The sequence below is a fragment of the Calonectris borealis genome, chromosome 11 (genome assembly GCF_964195595.1).
Source record: "Calonectris borealis chromosome 11, bCalBor7.hap1.2, whole genome shotgun sequence".
Taxonomy (NCBI): domain Eukaryota; kingdom Metazoa; phylum Chordata; class Aves; order Procellariiformes; family Procellariidae; genus Calonectris; species Calonectris borealis.
This window is the reverse complement of record NC_134322.1, coordinates 20,160,630-20,177,669: the sequence shown is the minus strand read 5'-3', so window position 1 is coordinate 20,177,669 and position 17,040 is coordinate 20,160,630. Positions and strand designations below refer to the sequence as shown.

At 40.6% G+C, this 17,040-nt stretch overlaps 1 protein-coding gene across 18 annotated transcripts in view; it reads left to right on the top strand.

Annotated features, from left to right (window-relative positions):
• Positions 1-9,963: 9,963 nt before the first annotated feature.
• Positions 9,964-17,040, top strand: part of HERC1 (HECT and RLD domain containing E3 ubiquitin protein ligase family member 1) — a 104,514-nt gene continuing 97,437 nt past the window's right edge. For 16 of the 18 annotated variants that reach the window (XR_012675257.1, XM_075160340.1, XM_075160335.1 and 13 more), the window contains exon 1: positions 9,964-10,113. The gene's annotated coding sequence lies outside the window, so the exon portion shown is untranslated. The remainder of the gene's footprint in view (positions 10,114-17,040) is intronic. The other 2 variants (XM_075160332.1, XM_075160333.1) reach the window with 2 other exon arrangements.

The following is a 17,040-nucleotide window of genomic DNA, read 5'->3' as shown; positions in this document are numbered from 1 at the left end:
TGGCCAAGCAAACACTTCTCCTTACGAGAGAAGATACAATTAAAGGAAGAATAAAGTTTCACCATTTACTTGCTATACCTACTTAAAAATGTTTATGATAGGATTTTATTGGCTTTTTCACTTCTAGAAAAATTGGGAATAAAATGTCTCAGCCATGAAGTAGCCTGTTTGCAGGAGTTTGCCACAGTGAATTCACTGGCTTCTCACCTCTTCTTCCTTGCTGCTTTTTCCTGTCTCATAGCCTGGCAGAACACTTCTGCTCTCTGGTCGTATACTTCAAAAAGTACTACCCATCATGAGCAGGTATTGCAATTTAGCATCCCCAGTGGGGATGCTAAGTGGACAGAATATGTCTTTCAGAGCATGCATTCTTCTTTTCCAAGGCACATCCACAGAAAATTGTCCCTTTGGCTTTTCCTGTCCCAAACCCATTATTATGAACCACCCACATGTGCATTTGCTGCACATCCATAACACACAGAAGACCAGAAACACTTAACCCCCACCCCCCAAAACCCCTCAAAATGCATCTCAACTCATTTTTGAGAAGCAATAAACAGGTTTCCAGCTCAATTTCTGATGTTTTTCTCAGCTGGATGATTATTCAGGATTGAGTTAATTCTTTCAGTCAGATGATTCAGGACAAGTTAGAAACAGCTGCAGGTAGCTATGCAGTTCCAGAAAACCAGGTGGTTTTTTCCTTTAATATTTAAAAAGTGAACTAATATCTTCAAGTTGTGCATGCTAAGGCTCGTCTTGACTTCAAATTGTTGCCTGTCTGATTCTAGGGCTGAGTGGGGTTTTGGTGTTTTTTTTTTGGGGGGGGAGTGTTGTTAGTAAGTGCAGTTATAAAGAGAGAGACGTACCTTTAACTAATAGTGCAAGAACAGAAGATGTAAATATGTGCCTCTGTATTGGTGCCAATGGCATCAATCCTAGTCATTTACCAGCATAAGTAGGTTGGGATAGACAAGATTACCCCCTAATCAGCACAGCTGTATTGGTCTTTTACTAACTTCTTAATTGGCTGAAGTGTTTGTTAGTGTTTTACAATATAAATGTTTTAGCTCATCTCTTTTCTGGATGATTTAGGGCTGAATTAGCTACGGCAAAGAGGATATGTCTGTTGGTTGCTCTGTGATTCTGTCTGTCAAGTCCAGGACTTCATGGCACGTACAAATCCAGACGCCTGTGGGCAGGACCTCTGGGCTTTTGAGTTAAACCCTAGTATTGGATTGTGGAGACTGGAGCCGTATTCCTGCCTCTGCTCCAAGTTATATCCTGAAACTTGAGAATAGCCTTGGAAAAGTTGCTTCATCTGTCTAGGCTTCAATTTACCTCTCTGAAATGAAGATGGTGGTAGTGCTCCATGTGAAAGATTTCTTCCCAGTATTCATTTTTAAAAGTGACCTTTATATTTCCGTGTCTCTCTTGTGAGTGGGCACTTTCTTTCCCCAGCAGCAGCGAGGTATTGTAGTGGTAGCAGCCCAAGAAGCTACGTGGGACAAAAAAAGCAATGCTTGAACTTTATCATTCTCTTTCTAACAAGACCAGTATGAGCAGGGGTTTTCTTGTAAAAGTAGAATATTAGGTAACATGCTGAGCTGGAAGACAACCTGTGCTAGACATACTGGGATGAGGTAATTATCCTATTTATACCTTGTGTTTTCCCCATCTAAGGGAAAGATGATTCCTTTTGAAAAACATTTTGAGATCTCAAAGTGAAAGGTGTGGGAGGGTATTATTTGTATTATGGTGCTTGCTGGAAAAAATTGAATGCAAGAACAAATGGAATGAGAGGAAACGTGAAAACAATGGGAAGAGAAAAACTGCTTTTAGCCTTACAGAGTAGTCATTGATTCATGAAAGCAGAAGGATAATTCCTCATTGTACAGCTTTCAGACAACAGTTAGAATATTCACTTCCAGTTAAAGACTAGAAAAATATCAATGAACTGACAAAAGCCAAAGAGAAGTCACTAAAAAAAAAAAGTTAGGGGACTGGGGGAATAACAAATATAGGAAAAGAGGAAGAAAAATATAGTTTAGTGAATTGGTGGAATGGAGCATGAGCAAGGAAGTGACATAGCTGTCAGAGTTGGAAAAGATGATAAACGCAGAGAAAAATGAATGGCTTTTGTAGCTCAAGTTCAGAAAGAGCAATTCTGGGATGAAAATAGATGTTTTTTTTTTTTTTATCCCCAAAAGAGATTTTTTGGGATAATCATTTTTATCTGAGGAATGATCTCCTAGAGAAAATGGAAGAAGTCATTATTTTTAACAACGCTAAAAAATGCATTAGAATATGCTGTACAGACAAGATGTTTTGCAGTATCTTTCAGGCCTTCAGGCTTCATGTGGCACAATTACCTGCATATTGTGTAACTGTGGGGTTTGAATGTTGCTAGTTTTGAGGATAGCTTTACCATTTTTATGCATCTGTGTTCTGCAAAGAAAAAGAAAACAATCACAACAACAAAGAAGTGCTTCTTTTCCTAGGCTTAATATTTATTAATGACTTTGATAGAATTAATGCTATATTCTAACTTACAAAACTAAACGCCTCTTGCTGAAAGAAATCATGCATAGGGTCTTGCATAGAACAATTATGGTAAAGTAGTAATATTTTGCATTTGTCCAAAAACATTAGAGTAATTTGAAAGCAAGTTATACATCTAACTAGTGGTGTTATGCCCATTTCAGAGAAGAATAAATAGGAAGGGGACTTACTCAAGGTCAGATGGCCTCAATGAAAAAAATGGAAGCTTTTTGCCCTCTAGATAAATTAATTAAGATTACTTTTTCTTCTCCTTATGAAAATGGAGACTGGATCAGTGCTGTGCTTATGACTGTATAAACTTTAATTTTAATCTTTATTCCTTAAATTTTTCACCTCTAGAATTTCCTTGAAGCAAAACAGAATACTAGTGCTTGCTAGAAACAGCTCAAGCGTTATTTTGCTACTGAGTCCAGTTTCATATGATGCAATTCTTCGTAAATATTAACTCGTGAAATACTGTGGCTACTTCTTTTTGGAACAGCAGTGAGTTTACTGTGCATTAAGTTAATGTGTACAGGCACACATCTCTTGCGTACCATATCTGGCAGTCCTTCAGTACATCCCCCTATGTCCTGCCAAGACTAACCAGTCTGTTTGCTTCTGTTGCTCCAGGGCCATGGTAGCTGGATAACCTCTCCGCTTTAAATGCAAAGGGACAACTAGTCTCAGTCTGTTTGCATCTCCGCGCTCCAGTAATAAGCACAAAGGTGATGTTAGAGCTCTGCATTGTCTCTTTTCCATGTTTCCATCCAGAGGTCTCGGTTTGCCTTGCTCACTGAGTAGGAGAGACTGGGGGGCAGAGGGGGGGAAGCAAGCAATTGTGACCAGTACTTTTCTTTCCTAACTGTATTGCTAAAGGGATATGAAGTGGGGACACAACTGCAGGATTGCGCAACAGTGGTACTTAAAAGAAAGCAGAGGACCAAAACTCACTTATAAGGCCTTAAAGGTATTGTGAACAACTGGTAAGAGTACAGCTGGCAATCCTATGAATGGTACTTTGACCATTGATCATTTATTGTTTAACTCTTTCTAGTATCTTTGTGCATATAATTATTATTATGACACAATATTTAAGCTGTACTTTGGCTGTGCACCTGATGCTACCATATTGAACTAATGTGAATTACTAATCCTTTTGAAGTTCTAATAACCTTCTTGCTACATAGGCTCAAAATGTTTTGTACCCATGCATAGATTTGTTTGGAATTAGTCTTGTGTACGAATTTAGCTGTTACTTAGTTGTTCATGTATAATCCTTTTATCTTCCCCTTTATATTCTCATACATTGTCTTCCAGTGCAAACCCCTCCTGTTTCCCATGTGTTTTTCCCATTTGTTGTCTGGCATGTTTCCTGTTTTGGCCTGGCCGACGGCATTTCTGAGGTGCAGAACACTCTTTCACCCAGACTGGCTTGTAACAGTTTGAAAAAGTTACCAGCTAGCTAGAGAAAGGGAGAGATGGTGATGGATTGAATCAGATCTTAAATTTGAGGTTACTTCAGACTGGTTCCTACTCTGCATTTCACAGAGTCTTGGGATCCAGCAGCAGAAGAAGGGAAGTGACACAGCCACCTGCAATCCTGAGCTCTGAAAGTGCTGATTATGTGGCAGTGATGATTTGTACTGGGGTAAGAGCCAGCTGGCCATGTGGATGTGGCTTTAGATTGCTTTCTAATAAATAACAGTTAGTATGGCTCAGCTTGGTATGAACGGGAAGTGCCATGCAGAAGAACTGTCACTCCAGACCATGAGTCAGAAGATGAAATTAGTGACTGACACAGATGCATATATTTCAGTGCCTCCACATTTGGCATCCCTGCATAGGCAAAATGTTCTAATAACAGCTCCCCTGATATACCTTGGATCCACAGGAAAAGAGCTAGTGTTGTGATGAGTAACATATAGAAGACATAGGTGAATGGTATTTTTAGCCTAGCAATCAATTTTTCCAGGCACTTCATAGATTGCTGTAGGCTGGCTTTAGTCATGTTTCTTAGTGTTTGCAACGGCTTCTTCCACACCTGATCAGTGACTGACACTTGCTCCTTTCCTCATCTTTTAATTGCTAAACTTCCCTCTCTAAAATATTTTTCTTTTTCTTTTGCCTCATGTAAACTGTGAACTCATTGGCCAAGAGAAGTGTCTTGCCTTTGAATGAGCCCTCACAGAGAAATTATTATTTCAAGATCTTTCTTTACTGGGATAAGTATAAAATACAAGACTCTTCTTGTGTATTTCTGAACATTAAGAGCAGCATTTATTTGGGCAACCCTGGGTCCTAGTTAAGTAACTGGTCTAGTTAAGTAACTGCACAGGCAGATCACTGTGATTTTAGTAATGCTTGAGAGTGACAAAGCTTTACCCACACAGCCCTAATTGCAAGATGGGGTCACAAGTGGCAATTTGGTGTCTTGTATCCAATCGAGGAGCTTATGTTCAATGTCTTTTGTTGCTGGTTTGGGCTCGCTCTTTTTTTCCCATTGACCATTTATTAACTGGTGGCACAGAAACATCCAATGTCCATTATTCTAACTGTTGTCCCATTTCTGTATAAAATGATTTCTGAGTCGCATCCAAAACCATATAGATTCCTTCCGTTGCCATGACAACAGCAAGGCATGCCAATGTTAGCAATGTCTGCTGGAAAAAAAAATGTCAGTAAAAGCAAAACACGTTTAATTGATATATTTCATATATAAATCCGATTTTCTGTAATGATCCAAAATTATCCTGCATTGTGGAGAAATAGTTAAGAACAACAGATAAATAACGTAGTCTAATGCTGAATGTTGGGTCCTGTCCTAGGCACTGCATTACAAAAATAGTGAGAGTGGAATTGGTCATAGCCCTGGTATAATGTCTGGATCAGAAGAGGATAAAGAGTTAAATGTGGTTACTAAAAATAAAGGATAATTACTAACAGTTTTAGAAAAAGAAAGACTTGATGTTAAAGTGCGCATTGTTCTTTCATTATCATACCTTTCTCATTATTGCCTAAGACTAAAAGTAGATTTGATGGGATTACATAACAATACATTTAAAACTAATAAATGATGCAGCAACTCATACAAAATAATAGGAAATCATTAATGTAAAACAGGTCTTGTAGAGCTGAATGCTAGAAGAAATCTGCCCTATTCCAAGTGAAGCTGGGAAAGAGGAAAGCCAGGGGGGTGGGACTAGAGCGATCTGCAGTCATCAGGAGGGATTATTTCTGTTTTAAAAAAGAGGTGGGAGCACAGGGCTAATGGAGGTAGTATCTACAGCCTCCTTTCCCTTGAAACCTGCATGATCGTATGGGCTTTCTCCTGGCCTCCCTCTATGCTTTGAAGCTAAGATGGAGACTGTCTTGGAAATAGAAATTGAGCATGAATATCCTGCAGTCAGGGGCATCACCTGCTGAACTCTAGAAATTTGTAGGTTTTGAAGACTTCTGCTTATGCTTGCTGTGAAGGAGGGGGAGATGAATGATGTTGCCCACTGAGAAGCTGTGATTCAGGTTTTCCTGGACTATGTCTGGGGTTCTCCCATAAAACTCTTCTCAACTTTTTGTGTTATTTTTGCCCTATTAATATGTAGCTGCAGATAGCTGGAGGGCTAATTTTTCTTCTGATGTGTCCTCAGGGTGCCCAAAAGAGTTTCAGGAGCCTCTGCAATTTCCAAAGGATGGAAGTGCTACATTTTCATTTAATGATAGTTTGACTCTCAAATGAGGTGGCTGATTTCTAGTGACAGACATAGGCGAAGTCAGAGCAAATGTAGATCTTGTTTCCCTTATTTATATCCTTATTTTTAGACCTAGTGGTATTGCTGTAGATTAGGATGCTGTTGGCTTTATTTGGGTTCTTGGGAATTTTGACAATACTTGCCTGCTTAGTACAGGGAGATGGAATAGGCCTCCTCATCCTGCATCACTTGCTATCCTGGGTTTTCTTTGAGTCAGGGAGGTCCCGAGTGCCAGCTGGCTGTGAGAGCAGACAGTAGCTCAGGCAGTGTAGCCCCCAGTGAGTGGGTGCTCCAGCTCTAAAAAAGCCCTCCTGGACTTCCAGAGAAACTGTGGGGAAGTCACTTGACTTCTAGATGCTGTTTGAGACTTATCAAAGATTGCGGTTAATATCAAATATTAACAGTTGCTATCTAATAAACAAGCTTCATATGAGAATTCAAAAAGGTAAATTGCAATGGTTGTTTGGGACGTCGGCAGCATTCTGTGGGCTGAAAACCTTATGAAGGTTGGGTACGCCAAACTGGATTTTCCTTTTTTTCGTTGTCCCTCTTACCCTCACCTTTCATTGGCAACATGCTATTTCACAACAGTAATGATCGGAAATTACGTGGCAAAGATTTTCAAGGTGTCTTAGAGAATTAGGTACTTGGATTACAACAGTCTATATTATAATCATCATGTATGTTTAAAAAGATGTATCTGAAATGATAGGAAGATTTTTAATTTAGAACACTACTAATAATTTGCTTCCTTGGTTCTTCTCATGTTCTCGGCACCTCAGGTCCCAGTCTGGAGAGTGGCTGCAACGTGTCTCCAGTGTAACTTAGATTCTGAAATCAATGAGCCCCTGTGGAAATGGACAGATAGAGCCGCATACAGCCAGACTGCAAGATGAGAGTCCTAGACTCTCAGTATTGCAATTGATGGGCTGTGTCAAGACTTGACAAACAAAACAAGAAAACCTTGCAGCTTTATGAACTTAATATCTAAGTGTACATAACTTAAAAACATTAAACATTTGCAAACCTAAGAAATTCCTTGAGAATTGTACAACATTTGGTTGCTGGTGGAGCCTGCGAGCCATAAAAACCTGCAGTTAATGATACGGTTTGTCTTCATGCTGCGGTTAACATAAGTATGTGGGTGTGGGGCATGTTAGCATGTTGAAGAGTACTGCTTAGTGTGTCTGTTTATTCTGCTGCCTGTTCTGTGGAATGGCAGATCTGAACATTTCTGAATTTAATGTATTTTGATGTATCTGTTGAATTTTTTAAGTTTATTTCTTACACAGCATCCTTCAGCTGGCATATTTTGAATACTTAAAGAATGCTTTAAAATGTTTTTATAATTTACCCCATTTTTGGTGATGTTTGTTTGCACAGGTAGTCTCATCAACAAAGAAACTGCTGATTCACAGCAGAGTTTGCCTGTGGCTTTAGACAAAAGATTAGCCAGTGCAGTTAGGGGTACAAAACTAAAAAAACTTAAGACTTCTTGAACATAAATGGGTTGTCTCGACCATTGTTCTGTGGGTTGATATTACATGGGTAAGTTGCTAACAGCGACTTTTTTTGGTCTGTGTTTTTTAGCTTGGTTGTGTCAAAGACTATTTTTAAAGCAAGGCATTTGAGTTTTATTCTGCTGCAAAGAACTATGAATCCATGAGTAGTCTTTTAGGGGGACAGAATAAAGAGCCGTGAATAGTTGGGATCTGCCTCCAAAGCTGCCAGTGTCATTTGATCTAATTTTGGTTCGAACTTGTGTCAGGAAGTGCAACAGTCCCTCCAGGGAGCTGAGCTCTACCCTTAGTGAATCCAGTAACCACTTTATACCTCAGAACGAACTATTAAGGATATGTGCTGCTTTGGGCTGAGAGGGGGGCTTATACTGAGGAGAGGTGCAGTAAAGATGGGCTGTAGGACAAGGACCTAAGGATCGGACACTGGTCTGTCAGTACCGTGTGTCTGAGGACAGCCATCAGCAGATGCCTAGAGAAGAAAAGGCAAAAGCAACCACATGGTAATGCGTCCCCAGATACTCTATGGCCTTCAGTGGTCTGTGGGTCAGGGCGTTTTTCAACCAGAGGAGATGTCTTTGGTAATCTGTGATGGATTTTTTTCCTTCCTTGTTTTTCTCCAATCCCTTTTTGATCCCAAGTAAACTTTTGCTACATAGTATCCTGCAGCAAGGTGTTCTACAGCTTAATTACGTGTGTATGAAGAAATAATGGCTCTTTTGCTTGTTCTGAATTTGACATCTGCTAGTTCCACTTGTTAGCCTCTAGCTTTTCTATTGGAAGAGCCAGTAAACAATTGTTCCCTGTTCACTTATTTCATGTCACCAATCTTTGTAAACTTCCATTATATTGCTACCTTAGGCTGATGTATCCAAACATACACAATTGCTCCTTGCACGGACATTTTTCTCTTGATTCTTTTGTCAGTTTTCCCATTTATTTAATGAAAGTCATTAACAATGTGTACTAATTCAGTCATGACATCCCTACCATTGTATGGACCATAACCCATTGACGTGGGTGTAACTGAAATTTTTCATTGTTTTCTTTCTTGCCAGTGTGGCCTCACTGATGTTACTTGGCATGTCATTGTTGCTGCCACCATCTTGGCCTGTAATTCAGTCTTGATAGTATACTTTTCCTATTTTAGACCCAGAATTTCAATCTCCAGTGACACTTTTACTTGTTGTTGTTGTTGTCCTGTTCATTAAGTCAAAGTTTTCTTTTTCAACATACTCCTGCTCATCCACCAATGTGACCTGTTTTGCCTTTTCTGCACTTTCTATCCCTGCCATACAGCATCCATTTCTCTTTTCACTGACCTTCCAATACATCTGTTCGATCAGTATCCTCATCTAAATTAGATATTTCATTCCTCTAACCTGTTTTTTAGATTGCTTTTATGCAAAAAGAGTTGTCTGCTGTTCCTTGCACTTTAAGAAAACAAAAAAACAACCATTTTGGTAATGTTTTAATTTCCAATGCCAGCAGCCTGCATCCATTTTGACTGAGGAAAAGCCATCTCTGCTGCACGTGCTGCCCCTGCTCCAGCCCTGCCCTGTGCGATGAGTTTAGGCCCCTCTTTCTTCTGCACACCGATGGCTGGTTCCTGGTTTCTCCATGGCTCTTGCCACAGAGTCCCTCACAGCCCTGCTGGGAGCCCCTTCGCCTCACCAAGCTCCTGCAGGCTCAGCAGCACACCTGCACCATAGGCACTCTGGGCACCCACCTGCCCTGTCCCTGTCCCTCTGGCTGGGCTGCTGCAGGCCTCACTGGGGTGGGGTGGTGTGTTCCCTGTCGTCGGTCCCTCTGTTCGGGGGTTGCTTTGCAACTTGGCTAGCCAGGGAGAGGAGACCCTGCGGCTGCCCCTCGGCAGGGAAGCCTTCCTGCCCCCGCAGAGCTGGGCTGCCGGCCGATGCGCGCCCCTGCCCGGCGGGCCGAGGCCCGAGCGCACCGTCCGCGGTGGCCGCACCGCCCGCGCCGTGGCGAGCCGCCTGCGGGCCAGCGCGCGCAGAGGAGGCGCGGAGCGGGCGGCCACGCGCCCAGCGTTCCCGCGGCGCGGCCCGCGGCGGCTCGCGGCCCTGCGCGCGGAGGCGGGGAGCGGCCGGCGCCTCGCGAGACCCGCGCGGTAGCCCCGCGAGATCTCGCCGCCTCCCTCCCCCTCCCCGCCCGCGTCATGTTTTCTCTTTGACAAGCCGCCGTCGCCGTTGCTGCCGCAGGAAAGGACGCGGCTCCCGGCGGGGACTTGCCGCTTGCCCCAGCCTCGCGGAAGACCCGGACGAAGGTCCGCCGCCTCCCCCCGCTGCCTGGTGAGCGCTCGGCTGCGGGGGGCTGACGAGCCCGGCCCCCGGTGGGGACCGGGGTGGGAGGCCTGAGCGAGCCCGGCGCGGGCGGGGGAGGGGGGTTCTCCTCAGCGCCTCTTCCTACCTAAAAAAACCGCCGCCTCGCGGGGCGCGGCCGCGGGGGGGGCAGCTGCAGCCCCGCTGCACCCCGGCACGGCCCTCCCGCCTTGTCTTGCGGGGGTGGCTGCACCCCCTGTGCCGCCGACGGGTGGGGGGGGGGGGGGCGCAGGGAGGCGAGGCCGCAGCTCTAGCCACGGGCATCTGGGAAGGGGGGAAGGTGCAGGCGGGGATGGAGAAGAGGGGGAGGCAGGTGGGGCCGGTCAGATGTCAGTGCCCTGTTGCTGAGGGTGAGAGAATGACGGGCATCCAGCAGTTCTTCCTTTGTAGGAAGGGGAGGAAGGTGCTTTTTGTGCCTCTTCAAAGTGGTATAAACTATACAAAATCTGCCTTGTGCTTCGGCTGAGATCCTCGGAGCCTGTGCTTTTCCCCTGAGCCTCATGAATGCCGTTGTAGCGTGGCCATGCATTCTTCCCCGAAGTGTTAAATGCATCTCTGATTGTGTGCATCCTAGGTGGATCTGGCTGGTGTCACAAAATTCTGTCTGAAATTTGTCATGTTGGCCTTTATCAACTGTGTGTATGACTGTATAACTGTAGGTGTTCCACGTATCTCCAGACCTGTCATCTGAATTGCATTGTCTCCCCATGTCTTATTTGTTGCTCTTACTTGCAGTACTGAAAAATTACATGGATAGTTTTACTTAGAGATGATTTATTTTGTATTCTGAAGTGATGTCCTAGCAGGTGGTTGTTTTGGGTTTTTTTAACTGCATACAGTTCATTTATTTTAGGAGTTACTGTATACAAGCTGCTTTTCATGTTTTTTAAGGACAGAATTAGTGTTACGCTCTCTCCCTTTCATGGTCTACATAGGAGAGGTTTATGTACAGTTGGTGAAACATCTTCATCTTCTGTTGTTTTAGACCTGTTCTTCATGTCACATATCTAAGCTGATTGTGCTTCATGGACTGTTTGATTTGCTGTAGCTGGGACCATGTGCTCTATATACTTGCATACATATTACATACATATATGTACACCTATATATACATGCATACATATTGTGTCATGAGCTTGATCAGGTTTGTAGATTAGCAAAGTGTTCTATGCTGTTGCTTCATAATAAAAACTCAAAGCTATAAATTTACACATACTGAATTTAATGCTCCTTGTTAGAGGCCCCATATAAACCACATCTCCATTGCATAGGGATGTGGGACCGCAGAGGACTTGGATCTCACGATTGAGTCTCACATAATATAAGAAGAATATAATAGACATTTAATCTGGAAAGGTAGATTGTATACCTGGTTGGCCTGCTACTGCTTCCCAATATTCTAAGAGGAATCTATTAACTTTGTATGAAAGATTAAAAGCTGTACAATGTTAATGTGCTACAGGACAGAAGAAGGGCATTGCCAGTCTCTTGTATCCTTGCACTTACAAGGAATTTGTTAGGTGGCTTTATACACAGTAGTCGTCTCTCAGAATGAAATATCTTAGGGCTCCTTGTCTCCGAGTATAAACAAACTTGTATATATGTGAGGCTTTCCTCTCTGCTTTTATGTTCTTATTTAAATGTATCGTGTATGTTTTGTTTATTGTCTTAACGCTAAGGATAACCATGTTTTTGTGGCTCGAAGTATGTAAGTTGAAGGGGGAGTGGGGTGTTGAATTTTTTTTCTGCAAGCTGTGTAAAGGAGGTATTGATACCTAGTTGTTAATTAAGAATAATAGGATATAAAGTTTTTGACTTATTTTTGCTGAAGGACTGCTTCATAGTAAGAATATAACACAGCATTTTTTTCTTCATTTAATCCTTGAACTGAAAGATAGTTTATGAGTGAAAACTTTTCCTTCTGTTATTTCAGAACTGAATTAAATGGATATTAGTTGATTAGGAAAGGATTTAAGGGGCCTGACTAAAAATCTCAGTTGGTTTTTGTCTTTAATTTACAATTTTAGATAGCCATAATCTTCCTTTTTTGAAGAAAACAGTGCAGGGGTGCTCTGCATGTTTTAAAGTATCAGTGATGACTGGAGTGGGACCATTTTACTGGCATATAAGAAAGATGGAGAGAGACTTTTTATCAGGGCCTGTAGTGACGGGACAAGGGGCAATGGTTTTAAACTGAAAAAGGGTAGGTTTAGATTGGATATTAAGAAGAAATTTTTTACAATGAGGGTGGGACAGGTTGCTGGAGAAGCAGATGCCCCATCATTGGAAGTGTTCAAGGTCAGGTTGGACGGGGCTTTGAGCAACCTGATCAAGTGAGAGATGTCCCTGCCCATGGCAGGGGCGGTGGACTAGATGATGTTTCCAACCCAACCATTCTATGATTCTATGACTGTATGGCCTCCAGAGGTGACTTACAACCTAATTATCTGATGATCCTCTTAGTAAGTTTTTGAATCACTTCTCTTTCTGGAATACAGTGAATAAGGTGTAGGTAATTCTACTTTAAAATATAGTTGAGCCCATTTTTGCTTTAATATGCAATTTCTTATTTCAGGAATTAAAACAAAAGTACTCAAGAGCTAGACTGCAACTTATATGCAAAATAATCAAAGTATACACTTTGTGTTAACATTTCCATTTCTTGACTTGAGCAGTCCCGGTGTAACTACTGAAAAATAAACTTTTGTTGTATAAATTCATGCATTTGTAAGGAAATGTACGAGGATTAAATTTCTGTATTATGCAGTGCTGACAGCAAAAAAAAAAAAATTATTACTAGTAAGGAGGACTCAAACTGTAGGCTCTTTAAACAGTAAATTAATTCCAGCTTCCAGCAGGGAACATGATTACTTGAGCCACCTGGACATACTCCCAACTTGCTTGATGACATTAGGTCAATCACAACAGGCAGTCAAGGCCAGAGAATATACCTGGCCAGTTCCCAGGCCACAATTACACTTGCTGTTGACTGGCAAATTCCATAGCCACTGGGTTCCAAGCTATTTTTTTTTTTTCCATCTTGAGAAGTTACAAGGGTTACTATGAAGTTACTATGATGCACAGTAAGCAGCTGCAGCACACTGCCGGTTACTTCAGCAGCCCTAGGAAAGTAGAGCTTCATTTTCTGAGGGCTACTTTAGCTGTTTTTAAGGAGAAAACACCTACTAAATTTGAATGTTCCGTATGACTGTCAACCACTACAGGGAGAGAGAAAAAAAGAAAACCTGCCAGCAACTTCTGAGAGCCAATCATGAGAAAGAAACATAACCAACACAGCACTCACCATTCACTAAGATGACTTTGACACCAGGAAGTCAAATCAGCTGCAGACAAATGCACCCTACATTTAACTAAAACATACTAGTGCAAGATAAAAATCTTTCAAGTTATATAAACAGAGGAAGATTGAGTATCTGTACAGTATCTAAATGAAGACTGTTCTATTGAAAGGTTAATGACTTCATAACAACCTATGACCAGAACTCAAATGCCTGCTCCACCAAGTCTTCCTGAAATACATATATTTTTTGTCTCCATTACTTATTTCTAAAACGGGGATAAAAGTGCTTCTCTACCCTATGATAATTACAATAAAAATGGAAAGAAAGATTGGAATACTAAAGTTGAGTCTTAAACAAAAGTATTTAAATGTATATACTTTTAATTTTACTACCAAAATACAAAGACTGATTTTACGTGTAGTTTTTCCCATCCTTATATGCCCCCTTTACATATATAGAAAGGCAGCAGTCCACCTCTCTGCTTACATCAGAGCTGACTTGAAAGTTAAATGAGATCACTGATCTGGTTGAATTTTGAGTATTTATACATAGGTGGATTTTGCAGTCTCCTAGCCATTGCTGACTTTCTCAATTTAAAATCATGTTTACGAGTAAATGCATCTTAATAATTTTTGTAGTTTTTACAAGAAAATGTCTGTTCCTCTGTCTTATGGTGGTTGGAAACATTACGACTACATGGTTAGTAGTAGTACAAGTTAGTAGAAGTACAAGTGATCGCACCTTTAGAGGAGAGTGGTAATGGTAAAACCTCACCAGGGTTTTCAGCCCTTTCCCAATGCAAGATCAGTCATCTTTCTTTCCTCAAATTGTTGGAATGTTTTTGATGCATGGGAATGTCTGCTTCTCAGCTCCTCTTTTTACTAACTGCTTTTGATGATTATGTATGTGGACTGCCTTCGACATTCTCAGCTTTTGTTCCAATATACTTCTATGCATCTGAAGAAGTAATGGATTAAACTGATTTTTGTAAGTTTCTCTGCTGAATAGTAATAATAAACTTTTATTTCTTTTCTGTTTGGGTAGATTTTGTACAACACCCAGGGGTATAAGGGTTTACATTTACAAACCATGATTAGTTTTTTGTATCATTTTCTTTGTAAACATAAGGGCAAAAGAGCAAATAGATTTCATTTCTTATCAACTTAAAAATAACTTTGTCCTCCTTTTGTCTGTCTCTCAAAAGATTTTTGGAGTGACCAGTTATGACCAGCTGAAAGCATAGGGTTATATTGGTTTCAGTAATATATAAAATATATAATGATATAAATAATCCTAAAGGAACCTAAAATCATGTAGGAAGACTAGATCTGGAAGAATATTGGTAGAACCTCAGCATGGCTTACCTGACAAATATTATAAAGCTAGATGGGATTTACTGTTTGGAAAGAAAAGTTGATAGTTGGCTGCAGAATTAATCTGAATTAGGGTATCAGTAATTTGATTTCCATATGCTGAGCAGAAGGCTAATACAAGGAGGAAAGATAGTGGACATTGTGACCAATGGAGGTAGATGTTCACATAAATCAATTAATGTTAGTGTGTATTTCATTGTAACGCTTTTCTTATGAGTGAAGAACAATCTGCTGTACCTGCTGGTGGTGCTTGCTCTTTGTTGTTTAGTTCCTTTTGCTCGTTGTCTTGCTGTTTCAGATTTGTAGGAGACTGTGGCTTATTTTTCCTGCATTGTTTTACTGTTCATCTCCTATTATCTAGCACCTCTCCCTTTTTCCTTTTTTTTCCTGCTTCTAATGTCTCTTTTTGTCTCTTTAGTTTCAATTCTCTGTTAATTTGTAGTAATTTCTCTGCAGTGTCAGTATTTTCTAATTTATCGTTTTCTCTTTTTCTTTCCCATGACTGTTTTGTATAGATTCCCATTCACCTCACATCTGTCATGACACTGTGTATAGACTAAATGTATTGGCCAAAAAGAACATTTGAGGAACATTACCTTGCATGGTGATCTACAGTGATTTTTGGCATGAGTAAACTGTTGAACAAATAACTCTTTTAGGCAACATTATGTCCTGTTACCATTGGTTTTAACTGTCATAGTTTGCCCTGCCCATGAGTAATATGGAACATCTTGCAGGTTTTGCTTGCTTGTAGGTTTTACATTGTTGGCCTATGACAAGGCAGGATTTTAATCAAGTAAGAATGTTACATTTATTTGAATTAAGAAAATAATCTCTAAGGGTTCCAAGTGCTTATGCTACAAAACTCAAATGTTGCAACTTTGAAGAGATTCCACTTGTAAAATGGAATTGTAGTATTATCATCACAGTGAGGCAGTAAATAGAAACATATTGCATCAGGTTTTCAGTCATATTTGAAATAAATTAACTGTTCCAGACCTGTGATGAGCTATGTATACAGAACTTGTGTTTTCTTAAGAACTTATCTAAAATAACATCCCAGAAAAAAGTAGGTTTTGAATAGTCAGTCTCACTTGCAGTGAATTAATTGAATTATATTCTTAATGAGCTAGTAGAATTACCTGATTATTCTGATTGTGAAATCTTTCCTGAGTTTTGTGTAAGCCACAAAAAGCTTGATTTTTCTGGCCCATCTGCAGAAATTATTTCTCACTGTTGCAAACAAAGATTTAATACTCTTAGCAATATTAAGAGCTGTAGTGCGGCCTGGCTGCCATCTGTTTAAATATTAAATTTTCTAATCCTTTTCAGAAACCACCCAGGTGACATCATGCTTAAAGTACCTCTAGCACAGTTCACTCTAGGACCACTCATGTTGAAAATAGTAAATGAAACTGCTGTGAACTTGAAAAAGATCGTTGTCAGTGAACACACACTGAACAGCTCTGTCGTTTAGAAATACACAAATCTGCTTATTTGTTTTGCTTATTTGTTAAAGTTTTTCTTTTCTTGCACTTTTTTTTAGAAAATACCTTTACCTATCCATTGGGGAAAGGTGGTATAACATTACTGTGAGGCAGTAAATAGAATTCAGGCATGCGAGTTTCACAACCAGTTCTTTGCATGTTCTTTCGTTTTGGTGTTTCCTGCTTTTGATTTGACTGTACAGACTTCCAGCTTCTTGAGTTACAAGCTTTTGTAATGAGGTTCCCATAAAATAAAGTTAAATGTAGTCAGCATCTTACAAAGGTTGCTGAAATTGCTAATTGCAGAGAGGAGAGAGCAATAGAGTGAGTGCTTGTGAGGTTTATTTTTCCTCCGAGAAAACTTCTGATTTTTCGGCCATGTAATGTTTGAAGCTTTATAGGTGCAGTTTTTCAAGAGCTTTGCAGAAAATAAAGCTTTCAGCTGCTTTTGTAGCAGGTCTAAGAGTCTAAGCACTTCGCTTCTGTCAGAATAATTGTTTTTGTCTGTGCTTGATTTCTGCTATAGTCAGACTAAGTTAAAGAAAAATGTGGTAATATGTAGCTTCATTAAATTCTGACCTTGTTCATATCTTCAGTGTGTGTGCTAGTCACTGATTTAAGAAAATGTATTTTCTTCATACTGATTGAAGATACTGTATCTCATTTTATGCATATTGATTCTCAGATCGTGGTTCATCAAGTGGTGCTGTCTTCATGTTTCCAGAATTCAGAAGC